Source organism: Nannospalax galili, unplaced genomic scaffold (assembly GCF_000622305.1).
Source record: "Nannospalax galili isolate Female #2095 unplaced genomic scaffold, S.galili_v1.0 scaffold14, whole genome shotgun sequence".
Classification (NCBI taxonomy): Eukaryota; Metazoa; Chordata; class Mammalia; order Rodentia; family Spalacidae; genus Nannospalax; species Nannospalax galili.
Window position 1 is genome coordinate 6,177,343 of NW_008336953.1, and position 9,445 is coordinate 6,186,787.

Below are 9,445 nucleotides of genomic sequence, written 5' to 3' on the forward strand. Positions count from 1 at the left end.
AAAAAAAAAATTTAAAATAAAAAATAAACCAGTGAAAATGAGGTTGATATAGTGATGTCATTTCTTCTACATATTCCTTAGCATTGAAATGACAAGCTGCAGTCTCCTCCGAGGACCAGAGAAAAGGGAGCTACTAATAAGACCTAATAAATGGATTAGGAACAGCCTAAATGTAATGGTAGGGGAGATGTCAGTTTGAATAACAGTTATGTTTCTTCTCTCAGAGAGGCTTTAACTTTAAAAAATGCATGTATTTAGTGGGTATGAACGTCTAAGATTAACCTTCAAGAGTAAGTAAAATAGTCTTAATATAACATTACATTGTATATCAATGATAAAATAAAATAAAAAAAAATTTCAAAGCATTGTAACATAATAGCAGGCATTGAATTTTGTTTGGAATTGGAACTGGAGGTACCTTGGGACTGAGGGGTGATATCTTCAGAGAACATTTTTCTGTTTACCAAATGTATAGTAGAACTAGGTTTGGATATTTTCGAGGAAATTATTTGAACAAATAATGAATTTTCTAAAATGCACTTGTTTCTATGTAATGGGCAAAACGTTTGCTGAGAGATAAAGGTCTTTATAGCATTAAATCTTATTGTGACCTCCTCAGTGAAATTACAAAACACTTAGTCACTCTAAATGCTCTGCCTTCTTCATCTTCTTTACAAATCTATGGACTTGCTGACAGGCCTGTTAGTGTCATCATCACTGAGTTTCTTGGCCACTGAGGCTGCTCCTTCTTCATATCTGTCTTCAAATCCCACCTTGACAATGGTATCTAACACACAGACAATAAGTCATATTTACTTAATGGAGACTCTTCATGTTAGACTTCAGTTCTCTGCAGATAAAATCCTTGTGGACAAGGGGCATGACCATTCCATTGGATACTGTGGTGTGTCCCACTGGTTAATCCCTAAGCAGTAAAGAAGAATGGTTAAGCATAACTTGATTGAGGCTCCTATTGTTGTTACAATTTATCTTGAGAAATAACTGAAACAAATTTCAGAGGGTTACTTGTATACAAGGATCCTTCTCAGAACTAGATGTTCCCAGCCACATCTTATTCAAGGCAGCAGCAGGGATTAGAGCAAGACATGGCTACCTTTCTTCAAATGTCTTCTGTAGACTTCCAGTTCTTACCCTTTTCCTACTCTCCCAGTGGGAACACTCTCTCTATTGTTTTTAAGCCAACGATTGGCTTAATCAGTTACAAATACTAGGTGGTAGTGTTTGAATTTAAAATAAGAGATGAATGTATTGTAGCAAGTGAGTCGTGTTTTAAAAATTAATAATTGTCACTGGCTTGAAAATTAAAAGTTCCATCTATGTCCTATCTCTACTAGATTTTATCAGTGTAATCTAAGAAAAAAAATTCATCTATAAATTTCTGCAGTAAGGATTCCTCCACAGGAGAAATTCTGGGGAAAAAAAAGTTTAATTTGGCACACACACACACACACAGACACACACACACACACACACACACACACATATACACACGTGCATACACATGCAGATACACATACACACAGTCACATAAATATACACAAAACATGTTCACAAACATGCATACACACTCACAAAAACATGTACACATATATGCATGAACACAGCATGCACACACATAGGCACAGAGAAACATACACACAAACATTCACACATAGCCCCACACAAACATGCAGAGACACACACAATAAAGCAGACACAAACAAGCACACAAACATGTACAAACTAACTGAATACACATAGGCAAGTATACATATACACATAAATATTCACACATGTATACACACAAACATACATACACACAAGCTCATATACATACACAAACACATACACAAACACACAAGCATACTCACAAACATACACAAATATGCATGCATACACACAAACATGCACAGATATGCACACACATGTACATATACAAATATACATACAAACATACAAAAACAATCCTTGTGTGATTTAAAGGATCTGGGTAAACTGCTTTTCTGTAGATTATGCATCTCTATTAGGCTGGAGGAGTTTAAGCACTACTGCAGAGCCTTGTGCCCTATTTCATGGTTAGCTACTTCCAATCGGGTCCACCCATCGCAGCTCATCTCATCTACCAAACACCTCCCTGTCCAATGTCTCTCTCATCTTCACATTCAAACACATATTCATTCTATCTGCTGATTATTTCCCCATTTATTCTCTCTCCTGACTGTAGATGAGGCTGTTGTCTTTGGCAGAGTATCATTCCTCAGCTTTATGCAATACCAGTTAAGTTTCTAGACTGCCCTAGGATAAGCAGAGATGCAAATACCTTTTCCATGTTTGGTCTTAACTTCACATTTAATCTGCTAATCTTTTATTATGAATGATGTCCAAAAACCGTATGTCCAAAATGCTATTTTTCACAACATGGTCCCTTCTGACTGTGCAGTTTTTTTTTCATTGTGATTTATTGGATACTGTCAAACCTTGTGTTTAATAATTAATTCTTAAATTGCTATCAAGGAACCATTACCTTGGAAGACTCTGCTGCATTAACTAATATTCTCATATTTAGAACTCCTCGCCCAAGAATCCCTCCTCATTTACTTGGAAAATGTTTAATTATTTATCAAGACACTCGCATTACTTCTTTCAGTTAAAATTTCCCTGAGATTAGTAGACAGCCCAAGCAAGACTGACTGCTCTTAGGAGCCCAGACTGTATCCACTGAGATGATCCTAATTCATTTGATTTACTCACTTTCAGGCATCTATTTTCCAGCTTCTTTAGACTGGGATTTGTTTCGTATTTGAAGTCATATCTATGGTGATTGAAATCAACGATGACATAAAAAATTTAAAAGTCAGATGAATTCTGTAGTATTTGGAGATATTTCACTCACCACTGTGGATCTTACTCAGTAGGAACAAATTGCATTGGATCCTTGTAACACAATACTTTCATTCTAGAAATACCTGTGGATTTTTCCTGGAAAGGCAGGACTAATGTACATTCATGCCAGACTGAATAGGAAGCAAGGGACATTTTAACTTGTGAAGTCCATCACACCTGAAGTGAGGTCAGCTGCTCAGGCACCAGGGCTGTGTGAGGCTTGGCTCTCAGAGTAACGTCTAAGTGTAAAGTGTGAAACTTTCAGGACTTCTCCCTCAGGACTCACCACAGTGGAGGATGACTAATTATCCTCATGGTTAAAATAAATATTATAGCTGCATATTCCAGATAAGGAAAGATGAATAGTGCTTAAACCTTTTTTTTCTGCAGATTATGTTCACAGATTTCTATAACAGAAGTATTTTTGTTTCTTTTGTTTTCAATTGCAATAGCCATTGCCAATGATCACTGCTAATTCCTTTACAGAAATTCATAAAATCAAAGACTTAGCATTAAACAGTCTTAGCCTTAATATTATGTTTTTATAAAATTACTCTGAGGTTGATATCAAGCTGGAGAGGTTCTGGAGAACGGAAAGCATTCATACATGGTTGGTGAGAATAAAGACTACTGTAATTATTGTGAAAAACATGTTAGAGGTACTCAAAAAATTAAAAATAGAGCATGTATATATATGGTCCTTAAAATGTACTATTGAGTTCTTTTCCAAAAGAAGTTATTTCAGTATGTTGAAGAGATATCTGCACATGCATATCTACCAACATAATACACAATATTCAAGGTATGCAAATAACTTCAGTGCCCACAGATAGATGAAGCGATGAACAACTGTACAGGCACTAAAGATATTGTTCATTCATGAAAAGAATGTAGTCCTGTCATTTGTGACAAGAGATGAACCTGGAAGACATTATACCTCAAGTGAAGTGATCCACACACGGAAAAAGAGCTACCATGTTTCAGTCTCATGTGGAATCTAAAAACACGGACCTTTCAGAAGTGGAGATGATGGTGGGTACCAGAGTCTTCAATGGCAGGAAGGAGGAGTGCACCGAGAAAAGTGGGTGTGCTGGAATGCTTCAGTTGTCAACTTGACACACCTGGGAAGGAGGGAAGCTCAGCTGAAGAATTTCCTCCATTGGACTGGCCTGTCTGCATTTCTGTGAGACATTTTCTTGATTGCTGAGTGATGTGGGAGGGCCCCGACCACTGTAAGTGGTGCTAACCCTGGGCTGGTGGTCTTGGGTTATATAAGAAAGCAGGCTGAGCACAGGCCTGAGTAGCAAGGAAGTAAGCAGCATTCCTCCATGGTCTGTGCTTCACCTGCTGCCTCCATGTCTCTGCCCTGAATTCCTGCTTTGGTTTCCCTGTGATGTACCAGCACATGGAAGAGTAAGATGAGGTAAAACTTTTGCTCCCCAAGTTAGTTTTGGACAGTGATTTTGCTGCAACAGCAGAAAGCTGACTCTGTCAGTTTAAAAAAGATGATTTTCATTATTTTCATCATTGTTTTTGTCTGCTCGATATTGTTTATCCTTTAATTCACTTAACTATGTGATTAGATATGCTAATATCTTCCAAACAACATTCTTCAGAAATAGGAATTTTATTTATTCAGGTAAAACATAGAGCCTTTTTATATATCTGATCTCTGTCACTCTTTTGGAAGATCTGTGATGTGCACAGTGAGTCAAATACAACCCTGGGAATTGGGAGATGGATCTAAAACAACTTCCATCATAAATAAAACATGTGCTTTAGTACTCAAGATTTTGTTTAAAAATTCACACAATTTCAAGAATCTAATCCATGCATGTTTTTTTCTAATACAAAACAGCAGCTTTAATATTGGATAACTTTGAGTCTTATTTAGTCTCCTACGTAAAACTAAGAAACTGAAGATGTCATGTCGAAACTGCATCCCCTTGGTATTTCCAGCACATGACCTTTGAGATTACGTGCTTGCAGAATGATTACATTAATGCAATGAACTTGCTTGTTAATACATATTAGTAGGTTTTTATATTACACTGCTATGAATTCCAAGTAACAGCCAGCCAATATTTGTGAGAAATACTGTGACAGTTTTTTAATACTTTGAGCCCTTTCCAGACTGTATTAGAATTAAGAAATGGACTGACTCTCTTTCTTCTACAATCACAGACATCCAAGTATTTACGACAACCTTTTCTGATGTTCTACCTCCTTGTGCCTCACCACAGGGAAACATGGAACGTAAAGAAGCTCTGTGGTGTTCAGAACAGGAACTTCTGGTTTGCACTGCTCATTTAGAAGGAAGGGGAAGCAGAGCAGTGGGCCTTGGAGAAAAGCCCAGGGCAGTTGTAGATCCTGTCCAGTTGGTCCTCTTTACTGACCACTTACATTCACAGCACAGTGCTGAGAAGCCAAAGGCTACAGGAGTGTTCTGTAAGCTTGAGAAAGGATTAGGAGGAATTCAAGCAGGATTCATCTTTCCCTCTGAGGAAAGGACCGCTCACATGGCTGGGGTTGAACAGAGTTGAAAGAAGCAACTGTAAGATGGTAGTAACTATACTGAATGGAAACCAAAAAGATCACATGTGGGGAGATATGAGACATGTATGTGAAAGCCCCATGGCATGCAGTGTCTCAAACATCCTGGAGGGCTTTAGCTCTTGGCTGAAACTTTATGTATAGTTTGATTAGAAGATATATTAATAGTTTTCACTCCAAATTTTGACAATTTCGGCAGTGAAGATCATTAGTCTTTCTTATCCCATACTGATTTGTTTTAGACCCCAGAATCCATACCCCCAGTTTACTTGTCACCCCAAAATTTTAATACGCAATAAAACACACTAAGGATTTCAGAATCATTTTTACATTTCTCAAGAACTCAAAGCTTATATTATAAATAGTTCCTAGTCCATTATTTTGAAGTAATGATGGGAAACAGAAGTAGAAAATATTAAGGTAGATAGTATATTGGAAAGTATGGTTTTAAAGATTTGCTTTTTTGTTTATACATACATATGTGTGTGTGTGTGTGTGTATGTGTGTGTGTGTGTGTGAATGTAGGTGCACATGTGTACAGGTGCCTGTGAGGGCCAGAAGAAGGTTTCAGATCCCTTGGAGCTGGTGCTACAGGTGATTGTGAAGCCTGATGTGGGTATTGGAAACTGAAACCCTGTCCTCTGCAAGAGCAGCGATTGCTCTGAATTGCTAAGACCTGGAAAGTGTAATTTGATAAAGAAAGCTTTTAGATGTGCACTAAGGGAGTAAGAATGATAAAGATTATATATTATATTTTTGTGTATGATTAGTGCTTGTTTGTGATTTATAAGCTATCAAATAGAAAATGGGTTAAATGAAATATTTTATTATTTAGATTTTTCTTTATGGGACACATCTACAATTTTTTTCTCATCTACAATTTTAAGTATTAAGTTTTCTGGTGCCTCTTAGAAGTAAGTGAAAACACTTTCAGATATTATCTAAGTGCTTTCAACCCTGTCTCTGTTGCCTGTCCCCTCTCTCTCTCTCACACATACTCGATATTGAGTAAAGGCAAGTGCTAGTACACACTTGTTGAGGAAGAATCTATAAACAATGACATCATACCATTTTCACCGAGACAAATAACTTGCACATCAGTTTCTTTCTATGGGACTCTGTTGATGATTAAATATGATTAAATGCGATACTTCACTCCCACTTCATGCAGTGTTGCTGGGTGCTGCTGAACTCAATTCTGACTAAACACTTCTGCTTAATATGTATTTGTTGATCAATTTACAGCAAAAAGCTAAAACATGTAAGACAGATTGGTCAAAGTTAGAATTCAAAGTGTTAGTCTCATGACCCCACATCGGCTTAGGATATTTGGTCCTGGATGCACTGAATTTTCAGGTGTCTAAATTCCAAGTGATTTCCTTCCTCAGCTAGAAATTTCTGTCTTGGTGTTTTGGTCACTGCTTATTGTACAATATCCCAGTGTTTTGTTGCTTTCCAGAGATTGCTTTGTGTTTATTTTGACCATGACCTATTTGAAGTGTACCTACTCCCAAGTATTTTGTTTGTGTGAGTGTAAGAATGACAAAGGTTTATGGAAAAACATTAAAATTATGATTTTTATTAAAGTTATCATTTCTATACATCCCACAGATTTCTATCCCATATGTCTCTCTTAAATTCTGTCATTTCCCTTGCTTGTCTTGCCTGAAAACCCTTCTTATATTAGCATTTTGAATAAGGAGTGTTGGAAGATCCCTAAATAGGGGCAATATATTCACTAACCTGAAGTCAGGTTTGTAATAGCATGTTTTTCTAAAGGATTTCAAATTTATCAGAAGTTAATTAGTTCAATTTAAGCATTTATTCTAAGTGATTTTTCTAAACTTTCTATTTATACTTTCCTCTAATATTTTACCATTTCTTTTCTTGAACATAAATTAGTAGTATGGTAAAGAAAAACTGATGTATTAAAATTCATATAGCTATGCAGTAGATACAATTGTGCCCTTTATCCATGGTTTCACCTTCCAGGGTCAACTTTAGTTCAAAAGCAATAGATGATGAAATTTCACATGGTTATAACTGCCCTATCTGGAGTGAACGTCCCAGTTGTCCAGTGTATTCACCCTGGATATGTCCCTATGCATCAGTCCCTTAGGTGCCCTCTTGGTTAGCAGATCAAATGTCACCATCTACCAGCTTGTGTTTAAGTGATTCTTATTTTCTGATGTCTCCTAGTGTAAGAGTAGTGTTCCTTGTGTTTTTAAGATACCAGATGGAAGCCTAAGGGGAAAAATGAAATATCTTTGCTTACTAAGAAAACTGACATACATAAGGTTGCTAGAACATGTCTGCAAAAAGATCCTTCTGTGTTTGAGATTGTGAAGGAGATGAAACAATCTTGCTGCCTGTGTTGGCTATGGCTCAAAAATCACAACCGCTATGGCCACAGGCTTTGATTCTGTCAATCACAGGGTTCAGATCTGTCCACAGCTCAAGCATCCCCTATGGCCAGGAAGTTGAGAGAAGGCCTGCACTTTCACAACTCCCTGCGTGCCTTTTATGATTTACCAGGAGTTGATTTCCCTTGCTGGTCAAGTTACTCTTGTGAATTCTGTGCCATTTCATGCACAGTTCACTCCTCAGTTCTAATTCCAGAATCTTCTTAGGCAGAAAACAGGTTTTGGTAAAATTACTTCGGTCTTTTTTACCCCTCACCTCGTCTTGACCCAAAACTCCCTGGTCAGTGCTCTCCCCAGTGCAGCCTTCACATCTTTGTTCCTCAAGGTGTAGATGAAAGGGTTGAGGGTGGGGGTGACGATGCCATAGAACAGAGCCATGATCTTGCCCCTGTCCCGAGAGTAGCTGGAGGGAGGCTGTACATATATGCTAATGGCGGTGAAATAGAACAGGAAGACCACCAGTAAGTGTGAAGGTTGAAGGCCTTCCAGCGACTCTCAGCAGAGCGAATCTTCATCACTGCCTGAGCTATGAGCACATAGGTGCCCAGGATGAGGCAGAGCGGGACTAAGAGCAGCAATGCCCCGAGAACGTTGAACTCTGCTTCGATCCCTGTTGTGTCTGTACAAGCTAGCTTCAGAAAGGAAGGGACTTCACAGAAGAAATGGTCTATCACCCTCCGTCCACATCTGGGGGCCACCACCGTGAGAGTGGACTGCACAAGAGAGTTGGCAAAGCCACTAATCCAGGTCCCAGCAGCCATATGGATGCATCGTCTCTGGTTCATGATGACTGAGTAGTGAAGGGGTTTGCAAATGGCAGCAAAGCGGTCGAAGGCCATGATGGCCAGAAGGATGCATTCAGTTGAACCCAAGGCCAGGAAAATATAGAGCTGGGCCATGCAGCCCCCGTGGCTGATGGTCTTTTCTGGCCTTCTGAGGTTGACCAGCATCTGAGGGACTGTGCTGGTTGTATAGCAAATGTCCAGAAGGGAGAGATTGGAGACAAAAAAGTACATAGGCCTGACAAGCTGGGGATCTAGACGGGAAACTAAGATAATGGAGATATTTCCAAATAAGGCAAAGATATAAGCCACCAGAAAAATTACAAAGAGTGGCATTTCCAGCCAAGGCCGATCAGAAAACCCCAGTAGGATGAAGTCATCCAGTGAGCTCTGATTATTGATCCACATGTTAGCATTCATGGTGGAATTTCCAGCCACCACTTGCAGATATCCACTCCTAGGGTCAGGCATCACTGGCAGGAGGAAGAAGCTGAGAGTTAGAGGCCAGACCTGCTGAGGTAAAACCACCTTTTTCCTCTATTTTTATCTATCTCTGAATAGAAAAGCTGATACAACCTGCATCTATATCTTGGTATTGGTGCAATGTTGTATCGGCATGATTGTGACACTGAGGGACTGTGGAAAAAAAGAACAAAGTCCCAGCAATGTGCCTGGGGAATGCTGTTAATTATGACTGATAGCCACTCTGGATTTTTCACATATTCTGCTAAAATGTTTTAGTGGTGACCATTGGCTCTGCATGACATGGTGTTTAGGGTGACAGCACAGTGTGACTCACACCAA

At 38.7% G+C, this 9,445-nt stretch overlaps 1 pseudogene; it reads right to left on the reverse strand.

Annotated features, from left to right (window-relative positions):
* Positions 1-8,111: 8,111 nt before the first annotated feature.
* Positions 8,112-9,061, reverse strand: LOC103733007 (annotated as a pseudogene).
* Between the last annotated feature and the right edge of the window lie 384 nt (positions 9,062-9,445).